This window comes from Halictus rubicundus, chromosome 10 (genome assembly GCF_050948215.1).
Source record: "Halictus rubicundus isolate RS-2024b chromosome 10, iyHalRubi1_principal, whole genome shotgun sequence".
NCBI classification, from domain to species: Eukaryota; Metazoa; Arthropoda; class Insecta; order Hymenoptera; family Halictidae; genus Halictus; species Halictus rubicundus.
This window is the reverse complement of record NC_135158.1, coordinates 4,162,234-4,184,774: the sequence shown is the minus strand read 5'-3', so window position 1 is coordinate 4,184,774 and position 22,541 is coordinate 4,162,234. Positions and strand designations below refer to the sequence as shown.

The following is a 22,541-nucleotide window of genomic DNA, read 5'->3' as shown; positions in this document are numbered from 1 at the left end:
ATCAGATTTCAAGGCAAATTGATTTCAGCAGAAATAAAATCGTACAATTTTAGGGAAATGAATATTATGATCGACAGTACAAGGTCGTCATATCCAGTGTTTGTTTTACTGGTAACAAATTCTAATTTGCAAATGAGCACACCAGCATCATGTATCGAAGACTCCGAACGCTTCTGAAAAAACCGTCGGTCCCGGTGTGTCGAGTGTCTCGAATTTAATTACACGCTGTTTGAGCAAGCATTGTGTCCCGTCGATGACTGGTCACACATGCGAAGTTCTCGTGGAGTTTTCGAGCAAGCCTGAATCGCTCGTCGATTCGTCGAAAACGACGGGTTCTCTCGACGATTCCACCGGATTCGACGCGTTTGGAAAGCGGTTCTTTCACCGGCGAGCTTTTCAACTATTACCTCGGGGAATATGAGCCGTTGCAAATAAAGAAACTTTCGTGCCGCGCCTCGTAAAATTGTGAAACGCGCGCTCCGACCGACACTTTTATTTCTACGCGCGCGCGCGTTCCTTAAGAATGCGAGCGACGCTCTCGATACGATTACCGCACAGGCCGCCTCCGTGTGTACACGATGCTCTCTTATGAACCGTCTGACATGATCGCCCATAAAATTTTGCTGGGAAAACAGAAGTTTTACCGGGAAGATGTCTGTCTTGAGCACGGGGGAGCTGGGCTCTCCGATGCGTGCATAAAACGGCCTTTATGTACTTCAAATTGCCGATCGAAGCACCTTCGGAACGAGCACACTGGCTTGCTCGATACTAAGAGCCAGCCCAAGCAACAAATTGCATTGCCACGATATGAAATAAGATTTGTTGTATTTAATATCTCTTTTTTAAGAATCAGTCGATTCTTTCCTTCACCCTAGTGATAATTACACGTTAAAGTCTAGTCTTAAAAACGTATGATGAATTTAAAAATGCTATTGCATTATTTCCAACCCAGCAAAATTATTAAAAATGTAAGCAAATATCTATGTGATTCCTGTACCTCGCATTTAATGCGTACTATTTTCTCTATAAATTTTTTATATTGGATACAGGATTAGAAATGCAAAAGAGCGGTTTGCGGAGTTGTTTTTGGTTGGAAGGAGGAGTGAAAAATGTCAACAATGGTCCCAAAACGTGACCCAGCGTCGCAGGAACGAGATGAGAACGCGGCGGCCGCGAAACAAAGCGCAGACACGAGAATAAAAGACAATGAGGCGGCCGATCCGCACAATAGATTTTTATTTCCCTTCCCGTGGCTTCGAAACGGCCGCGTGTCTGGATCCAATCGCGGAGACACCGGCGCAAGAAGCGTTTCTCAGACTGCATGCGTCCCGGATGCCTCGAGTGCACTTTAAACCGGGAACTCTTAAGTGGGGCTCGAGAGATCTCTCCTTCTTCTGGCTCGAAAGCAATCGAAATATTAATTTCTTCGAGAAACGTACCCTCAAACATCATACACATGCTCAACCAGCCTCCGAAAACAAAATCCAACCGACACGCGAGAAACCGAATTTCTTTAAGCGAAATGCAAGAGAAGTTCCGAAACTTTTAATTAAACCGAGCGTACTCTTTTTGACTTCCTAAGTGGGGGGACTGTAATCTTGATCTTGCAGAGAAAGAAACCAGCATTTCGGTTCTTCAAACTTTTAGGGAGCTCTGGAACCTTTAGTATGGAAATCACTGTTGCCATTCGTGCTTGAAATATTGATGATCGGGACATGAATAACCCAGTATTTTTACCGATGATGTTCTCCGCTCTGAAGCTGTTCAACCTTTTAAACTACGCGGTACTATTGCGTCTTTCCCTTGTTGTTCTATTAATTTAAGAATTATAAACGCACCGTGGCAACATTTAAAAAAAAAATGTTGAACAGAGGCACCTATATAAAAATGTCACAATGACCATCTGCGAAGAATATAATTCCCATTAATTAAGTTCAAACTAGAGTCGTATCTTCAATAGTATCTTTTCATAAGAAAATTGCTGTTAATAAACCTGTTTTATTTCTCTCGATGATAGTTCAAACGTAAGACTCGACCGATGACCGCAGAATTATTAATAAATCCGTAGCCAATGACCTCAAGCATGATATCTTAAAAATTACCTCGACTAATATTCCATTAATTTTCTATTTCCGGACACCATAAATTTTGTCGATGACACTTGCTCTTTGCAATACGTTTCTCCGATAGTTCCGCAGCTCGATGCACTCTTCCGAAACACAAAGTGATAAATAAACGTCCGAACGCCTAACCAAAGTGCAAAAATAGCATCGGGTCCATTGTGTTTCTCAAGTCCAGCGTTAATACGGGAATAAACCGAGGCGGCGAGAAGCGAGTTACGTTCGACAATATCAGCAAAAAAAAAAGAAGGAGCACGTACGTTGATAAAACCAGAGAGCATAGTGTTCGACGTCTGCCATAAAAGTCGCGTTTACAACGCGACGAAGCTGAAACGTCAGCGCTCCGCGCGTCGAATGCAGAGTCCGGAGGCGAAAGTCGGGCCTGATCGCACGGAATTAATTATTGCCCCGCTTCGATAATCGCACAGTGGTTCGTCTATTTCCTTTATCTCGCGCCAGCAACGTTCGTTCGCGATACCCTAACCAGCGTCGGAGACACGCGGCGTCATTTATCTGCACGGCTGCGGCCATTCTTCTCGGCCGATTCTCTCGCGAGTACGGTACTCTCTCGCACGCCTACCACCGATGACGGGGACACTATTTCCGTCGTTCATGCCACTTTTCTTCAAAAGCGGGCCTTGATCTTTCGGACATGCGCGTCACCGAATTTTTTTTCGCGACACTACGGTTCCTAAAAAATTTGGTATTTTTACTGAGAAAGAGACGAGCGTTGCAATTTTGGGCAGTTTGTGGTGTCTGAGGCAAAGTTTAATTGTGAGAGATGTTATTCTAATTTTTATGAATCGCTATTGTGTGAAGAAAAGTAAAGGTTTTGAGGGTTCGTTTCGAGCCTAAACGAATCTAAAGGAATGCATGTGCTTTGTCGATTTAAGGAGGCACTGTGCACGGAGTCATGAATTTTTTGGGAAAGTCTTGAATTTAGAAATTGAAGAAGCATTATTCCACTATAATTCGGTATAATTAATGAGGCGTTTCTAACGAGAAATTTCCGAAAAATCGGTTCTGTTCCACTTTCTGATGCCTCACGAGCGTGCAAATGCGCACCTATCAAATGCCTGTTAAAATTTGCTAAAACACCGCGACCGCAAACATTTGTCCGTCTATTTTACCCGAGAAACTAATGCCTGGAACTAAATAATGACTAATTTGCCGAGATACCAAACACGCCAACCAAATTGCCGTGCCTAACGCTGAATCGACCACAGTGAAACAGAGATTTTTATCAATTTTAATGAATTTGTTAGACGTTTTGACGCAACGAATCGATGCCGAACAATCTGGTTTTCTTTTTTAAGAATTGACTTGTGAAGTTGTCCAGGAACTTGGTATTCAATGCACTCGCAACCAACGCAGAATGACGCCTTTTTGCAAGCCACGGTCGGTTGCTCCTGACGCAAACTTTCGTCTTTCCGCGAGTTACGCCGGCCAGCCGCTGACGCGCGAAACTACATTATCTCGTAAGATAACAGCACGCGGCGAGAGAACACTATGAAACCTTAAACGAACCTGTAAATTCGGGCAGACAGTTTTCCCTTTTTCATATCTGCTGCCACTATTACAGGATTCACTTTAATACGACCGTACACGAAACAGCGAGCTCCTCGGAGCACCGTGTAGTAAACCTAATTTTACAACTGCTGTACTTTTGTTAATTACCGGACTGGCAGTAAGCGGACATTTATACGTTCAGAGCACACGAAGACCTTAAAAGATTAATAAAGTTCGCTTGTAAAATACGAACTTCGCTGAAACTCGATGCAATTGAAAATCTTGATCCATGAAAACCGGTTTTATGTTTAATCCTTAACTGATATGCTGGGGTCTCTCATGGCCCTAACAAAATTCCTAAATCTTACCACTGTAGTATACGATAATTTCAACTATCAAATTTCTTTAATTTCTTTAGAACATTTCAATTATTTAGTCTCAGATACTTAAAATTTTATAAAGGTCCCAGCACAGTACTTCATAATGCTACTTAAGGGTTACTCTGAATTTGCAAAGATTCGAGCGTAATAATTAACTGCGTTCCATTCTTACGGCTTTAAATATCTCCCTGTAGGAACAGTGCAAAGTTCTGCAGCCACTAATGACAGGAGCCTGAAGCAGTCAGTTTTAATTGGAGACATTAAAGTACAGGAAGCAGAGGGGGACTTATCAAGTAAACGTTAAGGCGTGCTTCTCGCTTTTCCATCGCTTGACTGCCAAGAGAAGGAAATAAATAGAGTTGATCGCGAGCGATCAGTGTGGGAATGCGAGGCCCGATGGGAAAACTATCGATCTCTGCGGCGAACCACAGATCCATCGATCGAAAAACCTTCTAGAGGTGTCCGTGAGCAACGGCGTTCGCTTTTCTCACGTTCGCAAGCCGGATAACAAAACGCGGAAAATCCACGCGTTCCAATCGCCCTATGGGGATATCGACGTGTAACGAACGAACTCCCATTGGCCGAGTGCCGCGCGCTCGCAAAAGAAAGTACGCCGTGAATCGACACGGTTAATTAAAAGAAAATTATCTGAAATTAGAGGCGCGCTCGCGGGCTCGAGCCGCATAAATTCCTAAATTCCATTCTCAATAATTCATGAGTAACGCGAGGCGGCGATTAAACGATGATTGAGAGGGCGCTTGAATTCTTTAAAGCACCGTTGAAATTTTATCGCCGACAACCCGGCGTAATTGGAACCGACCAATTCGTTCCGAGCCCGTTTCAAATCCTTTTCATACTTTCGTGAGAAATGCGAGGGATCGTGTGTGTCGACGCCTTTGGGACGCGATCGTTAGATTATCTTAGCTGGTAATTTTACAACGTAATTTTACGGACACAAAAATTGACTTATCCCTTGCAAAGTATTTTTGAAACATTTCTTAATATCGCTCGTAACTCTAGATCAACAACCACAACGAATCAAAAATTGTACTGTCTCTTGTAGAATATTTTTAAAAAATTTTTTAATGTCGCTCGTAACTTCCTAACGCTGGCTCAACAACCATAGCGTATATACTATCTCTTGTGGAGTGTTACAAAAAATTTTGTAATGTTTCTCATGGTTTCTTACTCCCAAAGAATCGGCTAAGAAATACTAAAATGGTACAATTTCTGTGTAGAATATTTCAGAAAAATTATTCAAAACTTCTTACGTCTTCGAGATTCCTCTTAGCAAAAATTAAATTTCTTGAGAATAATAAAAAATGCTATCTTTTGAACTTTCCTGTTTCACGCTTCGATTTGGAAGCATCGGTCTCTCCATTGTCAGTATAGCATGGCCAATGAGGACGAATCGAACGACATCGGTTCGATTGAGGCCGTGCAGGGGAAAATGAGAAAAAGAGGGCATTTAGAAAGCGAGCCCCTCCGTGGACAGTTGATCCAGGAAACGCGCGGCGATCCTGAAAGAAATTCAGAATTCACAATGCCAGTTCCGCGAGCAAGATCCACCGTACGGCGCGGGGGAAAAAAAACCGGACCCGGTTACCGTGTCACCAGTTCCTAGAATCGCCTCTTTCTACTTTCTGTCGCGTGTCTTCTCTCCAAACAATGTTTCACCCTTTTTATGGGACGACGACGTTCATCGGACTCGTAGAACCACGCCGTCGGCGTAAACTATGAGGTCAAACGTCCTTCCTTGTTCGAGCCTGTGTCTCCTTTAATTATTCAGCCGCTCATGAATCCTCTCCGAGATCAATACTCTCCTATTCAATCGAACGGCTCGCCGTCGAAACGGGTTGCGCTTAAATACTGATTTTGCTCGCGCAAATTCAATGTTCAATCCGGAATTTTGTCGGGAAGTCTCGATTGTTGAAGCGGTAACAAATTCTCAGTTTCCGTTGGCCAGTGATGCTTGAAAAAAATGTTCTCAATCGAAATTGCGAGTACCGGGTCTTACGATTTAAGCCGGAGCACACTTTTCAGTTTTCATAAGCCACTTAGAAAGTAAAATCACCGGGAAAGTTGAAAACGGATGACGGGACGAGATCAAAAACGGCAGAAATTCCGAAGTGCATTCACTGTAAGAAGTCTTAAGCCAAACTCAAGGAAGAACTTCGCGGAAGCGCATTCAGAAATCCGATAGGGATTTCATGAAGATTTGGTACGCTTCATTAAGTTATTAAATTCGAACGGAGACTGTCGAATCTTCATTAATTAGCCAGCAGAGTTCTACACCGCGTCGCGCCGAAACGCAGCGTTCATTTATCGTCGCGAACGTTCGTATCGCTCGCAAAAATTCATTTCCACGGCTCCGCGAAAAGAATGCTTAAATTATTGTTTTGTCGCTGTCTAATTCTACGAATCGAACGCTCAGGCTCCACTTACACCGTCGATAAAAACCGATTCGGGAAGGTTTCCCGAGAGCGTTGATTCACGCGGCCTTCGAAACGCATAAAGAACTGTGTCAATCAATCAATGACATTTTCCAAAACGAGCCTCTCGAGAGACCTATATCAACTCTCGCAGAGATCCACGTACAACTGAATATCGTCGTAAAAATCAAATTTACATTCCGAAACAAACTGTTCCCAGAGGTTCTTCCCTTTTTAAATCCCCGAGCTTCCCTAATTCATCAAAAAATCGATTTGCACAATCAGTGGCGTAACAAACGCGATTCGGAGATGATTACGAGGCAAAATTACACCCCCTCGGCTTCTACAGGAACAATATAACTCATTAGAAAATTATTTTAAAAAAATTCGCTGACACAGTAGACTGTGTCCAGAGTGAAAAATTACGAACCAAAAACCATCCCAGAGTCCGAGGAGCAACAACCCCTGCAAAATTTCTTCGCCGTGGCTCCGTGGCATATTTCTTCGGACAAGACAATATCTCATTAAAACCGGATCGACTTTTCCACGCATGAAGGTTTCTGGTCGCAACACGAATCCCTCGGTTTCCTATCCGATCCACTTTGCACAAGGTTCCAGGTCTGGGAACGTCTCGAGGAAAGCCCGCCGGGTAAAAACTAGGCTCGTCGGGGTTTCTAGGTTCATCGAAACTCTCTCGTTGGATCGACGAGAGCCGGTGGACACGTGACGCCGCCGGTTTTCTGTTCCGGAGACGATCCTCCGCGGCCGCGGCAATGGGCACAAGGTCTCCGGACCCGGTTTCCTCCTTCTTTTTTCGTGTTCTGTTCTCTCCTCGGTCACACCGTTCTTTCTTTCTCTCTCCGCTCCGACGCGACGCTGATGTCGTCGTTCTTACCTGAAACAGCTCGACCCGTTCTGGGACGACCTAACGAGGCGCGATACAATTAACGCGGAGCCCTACTTCGCGACCGATGCACCCGCGGTTTTTCCTTTCCTTCGCACGTTTAATTACCTGCTAGAAGAAGCGACCGTCTAACGAGGTCGCTCCCGATTCCAGGTTCCGTGACCACTGTCAAGCCGATATCCGCGGAACGGACGCCCACGCGCGCTTAGCTCGTCAGAGTTGATCAATTTCCCGGGCAGAGCATTTTAAATTTGATTTCAAGCGGTGCAGTAGTTTGATCTCGAATTTCTATGGAAACTTAAATGGAACGATCATAAAGTACAGTGTTCCAGCTTTAATTCAAACCCCCAGACGTGAAAAAATTCCCACGGGGGCGTGTTCTAGGAATCCCCTTAAAATCAATGTAATCATGTCCGTTCCGAGGTACGGATTTAATTAATTTTTCGTGATTTCGAATTACCCTGCGAACCTCCGTGAACCAACCGTAAAGTACGTTCCTCCAGCTTTAATATGTGGCCAGAAAAAGTGCATAAATTCTACCGGGAACGTGTTTTAATTTATCGCTGAAGAGGTTCGTTCCGAGTCTACGTTTCTTCAAAGGATGTAGCGTCAATAAAACAGAATGAATGGGGCATTCTCGCCTGAAACCAAATATATATTTACTAAACTCGTTTGAAGACGTTTCTGGGGAAGTTCGACTCGATATTGAAAGCCAAAGGGTTAATTAGCACAGGAATTCCCGATCTCAGCCTTTTGATCAGACGGACACGTTCCTTGCCGGCTTCACGAAAACTTTCGTCCCAAGTGAAGAAGAAGAAGAAGAAGGAGAAGCAAGGAGGGATGGAAACGGACCGCGCAGAATCTCTTCCGGTTGCCTCCGTGTACCGGCGCCAATTTTAGCTAGATTTATAAGATATTACTCTACTGGCGAACGAACGTGGGTGGGAGATTGCGAAGGAGAAAGTCTTGGAGTCCCGGTAAATCGAGGAGATTGCGACTTTTTGGAATTCCAGAAACGTGGCTGGTGCTCTCTGCAGCCGTATAACCAATCCTAAACAACCATAACCATAACCATCAAGGGGAAGAAAATAATTTAAAATACCGCAGATGCTAGAGTTTCGCCCCCAATAAAAATTAACGCGCGGTTAAGTTTGCGAGGGAAAAACACGTTCCAATTTCAAGGATTGTCTTGGAATTAATGCGTACAATTTTTATTCTGCAAAGAACTTGGAAATCTAATAACGAAAATAAATCCATGGAAGTACGATCTGGTTTATCAGATCAAACCAGCTTCGAACTGCGTGACTGCAAAGCGTCAGAAAATTATGCGATCACTGCCAAATGTCTGCCGAATAAAAAAAAATTACAGCTTTCGATTTCGATCTGGAGCGACGTCGAAAGAGTGGCAGAACGAACGGAAAAGTTTACGACATGTCAGACTACATAATTACTGGATATATGTCGCAAATGTCTGGTTGATAAAGGTCGCAGAACTATCCCCACCACCGTGGAGTATACCCCGTGAGGGGCCAAGAAGAATAGTACGTCCTGGCCGATATATGTCCTTGGCTAGACCCGTGTTTTGGACATATATCGGGTGAACACTGTATTACTACGATTACTACTGTATTACGAAGCGTCGGGGGAAATAATCCGAACACCGTCGAGTATTTTCCCAATAAAAATGAATTGCAACAACCGCGGCGATGCTTTCGATTGTGATCTGGGGCGACGCGACGGGGAAAGGATGGCGCGGCAAATTCAAAAGGTTACAGTATCCCTGACCACCGTTAACGGCTCCTCGATTCTTTCCGCGACGCGAAACGTCCGTGTAACCTTTCCCGCTGGAACTTTCAAGGCGATTCAGTCGAGTTGCACAAAGGCAACTCCGGATCGCAATCCTCGGACCGGCAACGACCGGCTGCAAAAACCGAGCCGTGTAAAATAAATGATCGTTCGCTCGAGCAGGATTTTCATCGGCTAAATATAGAGCAACGATTCGCGGAATAAAAACGGATACACGCCGCCTGCGGAGTTGCTTCTGAACTAGAATCGCCGTTGCGTCGTCGAACCGTCCCCATTCCTCGCTCCGTTATTAACATTAACGATTTGCGCTTCTGATTAGAAATATTAACGCACGAGACACCTCACCGCTAACTTTAGCTCCGACGCCCTAGAATCCTCTCTTTCTCTGTCTCCCGTCTCGCGAGGACGTTGTCTTTGGAATTATCGGTGATTATGCAATGTTTGGATGTCCCCAGTTCGAAGTGCTGCGAGATTTGTTTAACTGCAGTTCCACGGCACGGCGATTATTTTATCTTGGCTCGTAGAATGGTAAAGAACGGCGAAGAATGCCGGTCAACGGAGGTCAAGTGTACAAAAGCAATTCTTCGACAGCTAAATACGGTTCGGACGTTCGTGGACAGAAGGTTATTCGGCGCTTCGGTGCACTCGAGTCCGTATATCTGCAGTAAAACGGTCTTGGAATTTAAATTAGGCGTTTCCTTGCTCCCACCGAGACGATAGTTGACAAAAATGGTTGCCGGAGGCGATGGGCCGACAAACGGATGTTTGGACTATGGGAAAGCTGCTACCTGACACGGATCTTCGCTCGATAAATTAAGGTGCACACTGTTTTCGATCAAAGTTTAATGGTTTTATGCAATTTATGAACATGGTTTCGAAAATTAAGACTGGGGCACATTCTTTATACATCTGGCGTATATTATTAATACGACACAGGTTTTTATGGACATTTTCCTGTGATCAGTAAACGGTAAAACTTTTTCGTCATTTTCTGACTTTTCATTATTTTCGGCTTTAACCAGTTAAGCGTGGTATTTAGTTTTAAAAACCCCCCACAGTGTGCGGAATTAAAATCAAGCAATGACGTGCATACGCGTCGAACGCAAGGCAAAATGGTCCTATTATAAATTTTATGAAAAACGAGGATGAAATACATTTTTATGTAATAAAAACTTAACAATTTATTTCGATGCATTCTTTATTGTCCTATTTCAATTCCACATATTTATTTAAAATTTGAAGTTACGAATAACAGCTGGTTAAGTCGAAATATAAACAACCATAGTCGAAAACCGCAGCGTTTCCCCGAGCGTTTGCGGGTTGAGCAAATTTATTCCTCCGCGGTACAATAAACAAACTACCCAATTCTTCAAAAAACATTACCAACCCGCTTTTATCGACGTCGCCAAACGTGAATCATCCCCGTTTAGTGCTGGAATTAAACCAAAGAATTTGCCATAAACTGTACGGTGCGTCAACGGGCATAGCAGTAAAGGATCCTCTAATTGTTTGTAGGAATGTGTCGCATAAGTTAGGATCGATAAAACGTCCGAACATCAGAGTTTCCGGACAGTAAAGTCTTTGGTTAATGGAAACTGTACGGTATTTCAATTCTGTGGGGATTGGCCATTACGCCTAGCCACACTGTAGATCACCTGCGTCGTTTTAGCAGGAGTTTAATTGGTACACAAAGCGAATCGAGCGCAATTATTTTGGGAGCAAATAGCTTCTAAGACAGGTGAAGACAGTACTCACTCATACGAAGAAATATGGCTTCACATCATTTTGGAAAACCTCACACATTCCTTCCACTGTTTCTGTAATGTATTTCTAACTAGACCATTTTCTAATGTATAAATTACAACAAAAATGAGGTCAAAATTGCCTTTCGTATCTTTGTCATTAATTTATTCATCGTTATCGCTCATAATAGTGATAAGTAGACCGTGAATCTCAGATTCAAATAAAAGGTTTCCAAGTCAACTGTACCACACAGAAATTAAATGAAAATAAAAATGCATCTCTTCGTTTAATAATTTTACTCCAACACAGTAAAAAATAAGAGTACTATAAAAAAAAACTATCTGTTACTGATACAGAATACTTCTATACTAAATTATTTTATTGTATAACTTCCTTCGCGTTGAACCATGACCGCCAACATTATCAGCAAATATTTGCACATGCCTAATGATATTTCTTCTGAAGTTTCGAAGAAGGTATGTCGATTTTGAATTGCTAACTTCGATTCAAGATCATGTTGCATTCGCGAAAGCCAGGTTTCGCACGCGTCCCGATGTCACTCGCTCGCGCGACTCGCCAAAGGGGTCAATGCCTCTCCGATTCGCATACAGTCGCATCACACGGAGAGGAATCGCACGGTGGAATCGCTTCCTCCGCGCGTCGCGACGCTTCCGCCGCGGTTGTATTGTTTCCCCGTTCGCGGCTCGTCGATCGAACAAGACGAATTCCTCCGCGGAAGCCCGTGGAACAGACGCCGAGTCGGCAACTTGTCCTGGTTTATTAGGTCTACAAATTAATTCAGGGCCCCGCAATTAATCAGCTGTATCTGGTGCCGGAACAACCATAGCTGCGACGCTTTGATCCTCGCCTCTTATTACGAACCGAATTATTTTTTTTAGTATGGAGCTTTTCTTTTTAGTATGGTGACAGTAATATGCACAAAGATGCATATTATAAATAAATAAATATAGTGACAGATGCTAGAATATTTTTTAAGAATTTATGAACACTATTGTGTTTCATAGAATTTCATTCAACGAGCATGGGACAAGATGTACTGCTGAATTTAATGTTTTATTTGTTCGACATTTTCATTGTCGGAGAATAAACAACAGATTCGCGAGGAAAAGGCCACGGATCGATTTGCGCACCTAATATATTGCACACTCGCAATTCCCATTGCCGAGTATAGCGTTCAAGAGAACCAATATACCGTAAAGTCACCTGCACACGCACGCCTACACGCACAAACGGCATTCTACTGCAGCTGCATCGGTGTGCAATGGTGTGCAGACTCGGTGCAGCTTGTACAGGGTGCTCGTTTCGAATCCGCGCTCTTTGGCGACGGAAACCCCGCCTTCGATCGATGTATACAGATTTTGTTGCACCAATCTCCGTAATTGCAATCTTGATCCCCGGACGTCGCTTTTGGGAACAGCCTCGAGAAGAAAGTATTATACTTCTGATGAACGTGTTATTGTTAGACGTTAATGAACTTGGAAATGTTTCATTGCAGCCGATTGATCTGCATTCTAGATGTAATTGAACTGGAAATATTTATGCAGATCCTCGTCGGAGAGTTATTTTTTCAAACGTCGCCGCGATGAAAGAGAAATTTATTTCCTTTGTCGTAGTCTCACGCCGGATGAAAAGTGAAATGCTGATTTTATTGAACCTCGTTGAAGTTGGTTTTTCGTCGTACGTTGCGGTGGATAATTTAGTTCGCGTTCCGCGAATATTTATGCAGATTTCGTTGAACAGTAATTCCGAATCGCTGGGAAGAGAAATTTATTTCTGTCTAGATGAAGAACGTGCGATGCACAAAAACGCGAAATATGCGTTTGCATATTACGATCTATCGCGTGCGAATCGCACTTTAAAAATAACTGCATTGCTGATATTTAAGCAAATTCCACCGTGGGGATGATTTGCAAACCAAAGAAATTTCTTTCGGGCTAAATGAAAAATAAAATGGACCTTTCGTTGCGTCTCATTCTAGTTATTATTTCGTTACGCGTTGCATGTTCTTATCTAGCCCGTATATTTTGCGCTCTACATGCAGCCACATCGTTGCTGTTGTCGAGTAATTTATAAACAAAATAAATTTATTTTGGCTAAATAAAAAAAGCGAAATGGGAAGTTCATTTGATTGAAATTTTCTTTCCAGTGTTTGCTGCACGCTGCAATTTAGTTCGCCTATTTTTTTATATTTCAATGAATTCTGTTATAAAGCAATTTCGAAACATGAGAAAAAAGTTCGTTTGTTCTGACTAAATGAAAAATGAAATTGAAAATTTGTGAAATTTTATTGAAAATTTTCCACTAGCGTTCGCTGCGTATACCCGCGTTCAGTGTATACAATGCGAATAATAGCACTTTCATTGCAACTTCTAAGTATAAGAGGTGAGTGTAATAAAATGTCTTTTATTGCACAGACAAAGAATTCAACGAGAATTTCATTGTAGTTGTTATCGTCTGACGCCCACTAATTTATTTAACAAATCTTCCGAGGTCAAAAACGGCGCGCGGTTTATGCAAATTGGCAGCAATACCATTCGTTGCATTTATGCATCGATTTGTAATCCGAATCCCCATTGTTAAGCAGGTTTTACGACTGCGTTCCGAGCCGTTTTCTTCGGCCCCTTTTGCGTGCCATAACCTTGTTACTCAAAGCTCCATTTAATGTTAACCAATTCCGAAATCTCTCCCATTAAACCCGTGCTCGCGGCTCGCCGCTGCAGCGACCACGCGTAACAATTAAAACACGACCGTGTGTAAGCTTTAAATAAAATCGTAATTACCGTGTTTAGAGAACGCCGCGATCGCGGAAGTAGCTCGGCGAAGGCCATCGATCTCGGAACTGAAGGTCGTGGACCCCTAAATATATTAGAAAGCCTCGCCGAAAACTGAGCTGACGAGGCGTCGCGGAACAGAGATCTTCAGGCCCGATATCTCTCGCCTAAAGTATGTTCCCGTGTCGGACAAGGGAGAGTGAAAACCCTGAAGAGAACGCGTGTAAATTGGCCTTTAATGTGACTAATGTTATTTGTGCACAGCGCGATCGAAAGGATCCTCGAACTAAAAGTTTTGGTATAGAAAGCCAGAAATGAGGCGACTTTTGCAATTTTTTTCTAAGGAAGTATAGGGCGTTTCTCTTTGAAATTTTCAGGATTATTTGTCGCACTTCTTTTATCAAAAAATATGCATTTCTACTGATTTCATGTTAAAAAATATGTGGAGAGCTTCCTTCTGTTTCGAAAACTACAAATCATATAGAACCTACCAACTTCAAAATAGCGTCACAAAGAAACGACAGCACGGAAGTCAATAAAATTAATACAGTAACCAACAGAAGGTTCATATTAACTATACCAATTGTTAAAATAAAGACCCTATTACGGACACGTCTGGAAAAAAATTCTGAAAAATTTTCTAGAGAGCGAACGTACCTGTAGTACAGAAGAATGCCGATGAAAATCTATTTATCCAGACAGAATCCACGGTCATAATCCCACCTGATGGTCACCGAACACTTCAGGGAGATAGTTGAGGAACAAGGAAGTAGTTAAAAAATATTTTGTTGGCGTTTGCGCGTTTCACTTTGACTCTCAGGACGATGGCACCGCGGCGCGACACGCTGGACAGCGTTGCACACACTCGCGTGCCTATGGGGCCCATGGGGCCCACTCGGGGCATGGATCCCGGGCTCGGGGACCACGTACGGGGCAAAGTTCCGCTACGTGCCAGCACGCTCACCGTCGGTTGCCGAAGAAACGCGTAGCTCTTCGGGAGGAGCGAGCATAAACCATTCGAGACGCCCCATTCGTTTCATTGGGACAACGGAGGCCGTCTCGGGCCAATGAGAACCATTTTCGGATCATTTCCATAGAATTCTAGCGACAGGTCCTGTACGGGATTGTTTGATTAAATAGTCTTTCTGTGTGCGATATTTTTAACTGTATTTTTCGACTGCATCAGAAAGCCATTTCAAATAAACGAACCAAAACCGGTCAACGAAACAATAATCATCAAAATATTAGCATTTCCCGAAACACACGCATCAAAACATTGATATTTCTAGTTATTAATTCCCACTCCGATCATTATTTGACCATTTCCCAGCTCCACGGCTAAATTGCAATTCACAAATGTTTCACAAGCGTTTGCCGAAAGCCCGTTTCGACAAATTCGTCGCATTTTAAAATGGAACACAGAGGAAAACGTACGCTAATAATATGTCAACGTGGATTTGTCGGTATTATTATTAGTTGGAATAACCGTCGGCCGAATATTGCGCATACGCGCAATATTGCATGAACTATGTAACTGTACGAATCCATATTTAATTATAACTATTATTATAATAACGCTGCCTTTCAACTGCAGTGCCGAGAATTTCGGATTGAGTCGTAAATAATTGCTCGGTGATGCTAATAATTATAATCAAATTTCGATGCGACGGAACAGACTTCGGAACGGGTCGGATTAAACGCGTGGCACGTTGAATAAAACAAACGACCCTAACTAAATTTCTCACCCCGAACATGTCGGAGGAAATATTCATTTTCGAATCGGAACAAATGTTTCTATCTCTAATTTACGTGGCAGTTGAATCATCAGATTGTGCAACAAAATGAAAAGAAAAAGATGAAGGCTACACAGGGACACTAAGTGCAACCATGATGCTAGTCGGGTTAAAAAGTCGTTTAAGAAGACCGCTTTCCAATCGAAGAAGCGACTGCAGTTTCGACTGCATTTTCCGCCGGTAACGTGCATTAACGAGGTAATTAGAATCGTGCTCGAGGTAAGCATCGAATCATAGCAAACCGGGTCCGGCCGTGGCGGAGCGGGTCGTTGGTGTACACGATTCTAGAGCGTTTATGGGATCTCTGAACGAGTGGGGGCCAACGATTCGTGGGCTCGCGCTCGCAGCGGTTATTCGAACCGGTATAATGACAGTAATAAAACGGAAACCGATTGCAGTCCGCGGCCGGATAGAGAGCAAACGAGCCAGAAGAAGAGCGTAACAGGTTGCTACTCATTAATAAATCCGGGCCGCTCTCTGCAACTCGCAACAACGGGCCGGTGTTGGCGCGCGGTGTTTCGCGGCTGCTCGCCGTTTCAAGAAAGAAACAATGCTTTAAAAAGTCATTCTCCCACTTCGAAGCCGGCCGCAGGATCCGAGTTCCATGCCCGACCGAATAAATATTAATGGCGGTGCCCGGTTTGCTGCTAGATTCGCCAATAGAAGTTAACGAACACGACGACGGGGAGTACCGTTCAACGCCACTCGTCCAGGAATCTGTGCCGAAGACTCCACGCTCTCCTAACTTCCGTTTCGTCGTTACGAACTTTCCTCGGAAACCGCCGCTCTTAATTGTTCCTCTGTATCTCCCCCCCCCCCTCTCTCTCTCTCTTTCTCTCTCCTTTATTCCTCTTGCGAGTCCTCTCGATCGGAGCTCGATTAGAGCTCCTCCACGCTAATTACCTTCAATTACCGCTTCGAAAGCTGCCGCGAACCAATTTTACTGATACAAGCTTCAAATACCGGGCGCACATTATTAGCTCGGTGCAAATAATTGCGCCTCTTATAGGTACAACTTTCAACACTTTAAAACAAATTGTTATTGAGCATCCTCGTGTCTTATGACGTTGTGCAAAGCGGGTTCGGTCGACTTCTCGATGCGGTTTCGAATTTTACCTCGAACTGAAACAGTTCTATCATAAAGGACGATCCTTCATATTTCATTTGAGCCCTCAAACATTCAACGATCACATAGTAAAACCGCCGCGTCGTATAACTGACTGAGGCGAAGCCCTCGAACATTGCGATCTTCCTACGGTCCAGAGTCCATTGTTTAAACGAGAAATCTCCGCTGTTAATCGTTGAATAATCTCGCTGATTTCTTGGAAAATGCCATTGTGGAATGTTCTGCGTCAATCACCATGCAATTAAAAGTAGACCGTAGGAGGCTTAACGCGATAGGCATGAACTGTTCATCAGTGAGTGATACTTCCGGTATCGCTATAACGACCGTTTAATTGAGACAGGAAACAAATCAACCGGTAGTTGATTGGTCGCTTTATCCGGTATTTATTTGCACACCGATACGATCCGCTAGTTATCGGCAAAAGGAGAGTAGATTGTGAAAGCCGCTATCTGAAACCACCCATCTTTTTCTGGAAACCGTGCGAAATAAATGAACAAATTCAAGTAAATCCAATCCACTTAAAGACGACACGTAAAGACAACCTGCTCGATGAAGACTTTGCTGTATTGGCTCGATCAGGATTGCTATGGGAAATGTGAATTTATTATAATTATATTTCTCAACCTGTGTAGACGTCGTACTGTCATACTCAATTCATGCTCTTCTATTAGATTTTCCCTTAAATATTATGATCGCGCTTTTGACGCCAATTTTTGTATAATTGTTCCATTCTACCTGAATTAAAAATTCCGCAGCCTAAGTCCACACCCTCTTTCGTAAGTACAGTCACCAATGGTGTCGCCGTTTTCCGTCGAGGGCGCGAATGGCGGTCGCGGAACCAATGCTAATCACCGTCGGTGATTCCAAGAGAGGGGGCCCGACTTTAATTACTGTGGTGCAGAGAAAAAAAAGGCAGGTACGGCCGCGTGAATTCGCTCGTAATAAGTGAAAGTCAGGTTCTTTTGTGATGGAAGGCAAGGTCCCGGTTGTTCTCGGCATTGGCAATGGCGCAGGCCGCCAGCGAATCGCGGATCCTCCCGTGTGCAGAAACGGATTATCTGCTCGCGTGCCTATCCCGTATCTTCGACAGGATCGCTTATGAGAAAGCTTTATCGCGGGCAAACGAGGAAGAGCGCCGCTTTCACCCGGCTCTCCCGATCCCGACGCCCACGCGATGCACGCGTTAGACGGGACGACTCGATTCCGAACGAGATTTGCTAATTTTATTAGATCGGCGAACGGCCGCACGACGCCTCGGCACGAAAACCATTATGCCGCCTGAGCTATCTCTGAAAGCGAAGCTAGAGAAAGACAAAAACCATAGAGAAGAACTAGAGAGAACGTCGAGACTATAGGAGGAGTGGAGACGCAAATAGTTGTGGGTTTTCATCAATTTTGCTGATTACAGTTGCTGGACAAAGTGTTTTTCTTACCGCTGGAGGGGGTAAGAGGACGACTCGATGGCTGAGGTGAACCTGTGGACTCGCCCAACGTCGATTCCGGGATCAGAAATCTGAAAAAAGAGATTCAAGTGGTCGGTTTTGGTTGAGTCAATTTGGAAATCATTTTTAACGACTCTTACCCTCCCAAGAAAAGATTAAATATGTATTTGAAGATACACAGAGATACACAGGGCAAGACAGAGGAATGAGGGTGCCAACCCTTGCCTTAAGGGTTGATTTAAAATTATTTCATAATAAATAATATTCTTTTACTTACACCCACAAAAAAAAAAAACGAAACAATCGTTATTTTTTATCTACACTACTTCTCTATTCTCTACGTGCTTTAAACTTATATTTCCGAAACAATATATCACCTAATGATGTCTGTAGTAAGAAAAGGGACTTTTTAAAGAAATGCAACCGAGTGAATCAATGCACGTGAACCTTTTGCATTATCATCAGGTGGGTCACCAAAGACCCGGAATCGTCTGGGCAATGGTTAACTCTTGACATTTTACGATCATTTCACTGGACCTTTCTCCGAGCTAAATAATGGTACTTTTGTCGAGATTATTTTCAAGTCCGATATAGCCATTCAATGATGCACTTTTTCACTCGTCCATAGTGTTCGCTTCTACAATGGTTTCGTGTCCCAATTTTTCTTGAGTCCATAGAATAGCGCTTTCGTAAATATTATTCTGAACGCCGCAGCATTCGTCGATCCATGCATTTAATCATCCTGCACGCTTGACATTCTCCAAGTATTTCACTTGATCTTTCTGAAAGCAAATGGCAGTTTTGTAAATATTATTCTGAATTCTATTACAGTCGTTGCCGAACGGACTTAACCCTTGTGCACTGTTCACCCTCCCTGTTTGACATTCTTCGAGCATTCCACTTGATCCTTTTCCAAGCTAGATAATGGTACTTCTATAAATATTATTCCGAATCCTTTTATAGTCGTTCATTCATCCTCTCCACCCTTGTGCTCGGGTTCGTTCTCGATGTTTGACATTTTCCAACTATTTCACTGAATGCGTTCTAGAACCGTCCTACGATGTTTCTCTAAATGTTTTAATCCAGTTACGTTGGCTCGCATGTTCGACCCTTGTGTTCGTTTCACTTCGACAATTTTTATTTCGCATAGAAATCTTCCATCTACTCATCACAATTCCTATTAAAGCATTGCAGGACCAATTCTAGCACCGCTATAAAAAAATAAGATCTGAAGAAACCCTGCGAAAGGTAAAATACCCCAACCTAAAATTCACTATTTTATACGTGAAACGTTAGAAAGAAAATCACATTATCATAGGACGAAACCAAATGAGACACAAATGCAGAATTTTCGAGAAGCCCGTCACGATTCACGCTCATCGCGGACAATTACCATGCGCGAAATTCGCCCATGTTTTCCTAGATGCGGCGTCTAAATGCATTCCAGATGCAACATTCAGGTGCCATTCCAGAAGCCGTCGCCCGTCGACCGATCGCTCTGTATGCAGGCGACTCCCTCGAATTCAATTTTTCGATGCAAATGCAGGGAGGGGAATCATCGAGCCGGGAGACGCAGAAGCTATTAGTCCCGAAAGCGTCGTGAAATCCGCTCGCTTGTTCCAGGGGGCCGGCCTAGAAGCTGGGAACGGGTTCGACGTTCACGCAGTTAACCTTGAGCAAATCGACGGGTTAGAAAGTGTCCGCGATGGCGAATCGGCACGCGTGTCGACGAGCGATTCGCGTGCGAGAATCGACCGAGGAATCCGCGAACGCGTGCGTGCACGCGCGCCTCTTTTGCCACTTTCCATACGGGACGACGACGATGCTCTACACCTTCGAAACGTAAATTAGCATCGAGCGTGGGGTGCGAACTGCGAAGCGTCCTGGAAACCGTGGAAAAACTATGTGGGGCGAAGCGCGGGGGCGTTGGGTCGCGAAAGGAAACGCGGCGTTGCGCAAAAACGCTCTTGGAAGTCGCGACTCCTCGGAATTCTAAGGTGTTCGGAACTCTTCACAACATTCTGAGCGCCAAGGAGAAGCATCCAGGCATCAGGCTAATGCATATGAAATGCCCGACTTCTGACAGTGACATGAAACATAACTTTTTCCTAAATCAACCTTATTCGCCGAAGAAGGCCCCCTTGTAATCGATAGACTGCATTTATGAGAAAAATGAGTAGATCAGAATTATATAAGATTATACATAATAATTATAAAATTAGTTTTGAAAAACGATATTACTTATGGGATGGCCCACAATAGGAATGTCTTCAGAAGAGTCCAGGAAAAAATCTTTGGGAAAATGCCATTACTATACTCCGCATCTTTATGCAAAATAAATAGTTTCTAGGAGCTAAATATAAATTAATATTTTTCGCTGATATTTTGAATGTAGTAAGAATGGTGTATTAATATTCGTAGTCTTTTAATTTTTTCATTGCTTTAAATTTCATCTGCTCATTTTTGACAAAAATGCACAAAATCCGGAGCCATAACGTATCCGGGAGAAGAGTGCAAGGAGAAACGTCGTTGGCGAGTCGCGGACGTGTCGGTAAGAAAATTCGATTCGCTTCCGTCACGTCGGGATTCGGATTAGCAGCGAGAAGACAATGGCCGCGGTGAATGTCGGTCGATCGACGGTGACCTTTGAGCCGGTGACATTTTAACCCTAAGAAGATGAGGGAGCCGGGCGAGGCGGCGAGCAAGGGGGGACAGGCTCGTGACGTACGATCGGTGAAATCGAACTGGAGTACGTCGACGAGCTTGCGGATTGATTGACCTTTCTGTCGGGAGAGCTTTCGCCTCGGCGAACCGTATTACCGCGCCCCGTTTCGTGTTCCATGAAAGTCAATGCTGCCCGATTTAGAGGTGAGGGCACGCTCCGCCTCGGCGGGCTCTATATTTAAACGAAGGATCATCTTTTCGAGCCGTTTCCGCCGATCCGACAATCGCCGAACTGGTTAACCCCTTGCTCTCCGCCGGCCGGACGCTCTGAAAAGATTGCTGAGCTATTGTTACCCGCAGAAAAATTTTAAACTTCGTGCCAAATCCCATTCACGGTCAAACACTCGGGCGTCTTCGCATTAAGGTCGATGCACATCTCACCGGCCCGGCCGGCCGGCTCAAAATTATAACCCTGGTTTTGGCCCTAGCGTTTACTGGCGGCAACCGTGTCAGGCTTTGGAACCGAATTTCTTCTCTGGCCTCTCGACCCTTTCCAGATGGCCTTTCGAGAGCGCGTTGACAGTTCCCTGCTGTGCGTGGCACAAAAAAAAATGTTTTTAGGGGCTCCACAGCTCCTTATGTAATCTATCCGTACCTCTCCTTTACAACACCATGGAAATAGGAAACGTTCCTGGCACTTACAATTAGTGAAACAGCATCGCACATCCTTATACAGGGTGGTCCACACAATTGTTTCAAGTCATAACTCCGTTATTATTGCATTTACGAAAAAATGATAAAGGAGAAAGATAAATGGTTCGAAGAGCACTACATCTGTAGGACTTTAAATTTTTTTTAGATGCTGCAGTGCATGTGCAATTAACAATTGCATCATTTCTTTAAATAGAATAGATTCTTCCTTTCATTCTACGTAAAAAATGATTAGGGTACCATGGCAAAAAAATTATTAGATCTCGAGATATTTTCAAAAAATGTCTTTATTGAAGAAGATACTCAAACACTTCATAACTATGTTGTAAAGGTAAACACCCTTTCGACATTGTTATCATAACAGAAACCGATTTGTACGAGTGAGCATTTCATAATTCAGTAGCAAGTCACGTATCGTAACTCGAGTACGAAAACTAAGATTTTGAAAAAGTGTAGCTGTATTTCACTAAATACAAGAAAATGTATGACATTTTTTGAAAATATCTCGAGATCTAATAATTTTTCACATTCAACATGTGTTTTTGATTCACAAGAAAAATTACCTGCCTATTTAAAATACGACAGATGTTCCCCTCAAACCCAACAAATGGTAGCTCGAACCTATAGCTCCGAAAGGGAGTACCGTATTATTAATTATTCTGGTAGCTTTTTCCTAATAACGCTCAAATTCCTTAACAAAGTATTCCCCATCTATTACCACGAGGGACTCTGAAATGTTCTAGTTAACAGCTTTTGAAATAAATAATGACGAATTGTTTCACCGCACAGATTGTCAGATGATATTCTTTCTTTTTCGTTAGCGTGGTAATAAATTGTTATTTCGTTTGTTACAACGTTCAAATTCCTTAACAAGATCTATTACCACGAGGAACTCAGAAAAGTTCTGGTTGATAGTTTTTTAAATAAATACAGCATGTTCATTCTGTCTTCGTACTGCCACGCTACGAGCCGGCCGGCTAGCCTGCGAACATTCTCGTCGAGAATGCTAGCCGGCTAGCCGGCCGGCTCTAGCATTGGGCAGCGAACCCCTGGGGTTCTGGTAGCAGAGGACACGCTGTGCCTTTGTTCCGAGCCTCTCGAACCCTCTCTAATAGCTGT

At 43.6% G+C, this 22,541-nt stretch overlaps 1 protein-coding gene across 3 annotated transcripts in view; it reads right to left on the bottom strand.

Moving 5' to 3' along the window:
- Window positions 1–22,541, bottom strand: part of LOC143358462 (uncharacterized) — a 93,968-nt gene that overhangs the window by 43,716 nt on the left and 27,711 nt on the right. For 2 of the 3 annotated variants that reach the window (XM_076795634.1, XM_076795636.1), the window contains exon 2: window positions 18,039–18,118. The exons of the other annotated variant lie outside the window; for it this stretch is intronic. The gene's annotated coding sequence lies outside the window, so the exon portion shown is untranslated. The remainder of the gene's footprint in view (window positions 1–18,038; window positions 18,119–22,541) is intronic. 3 annotated transcript variants of the gene reach the window in all.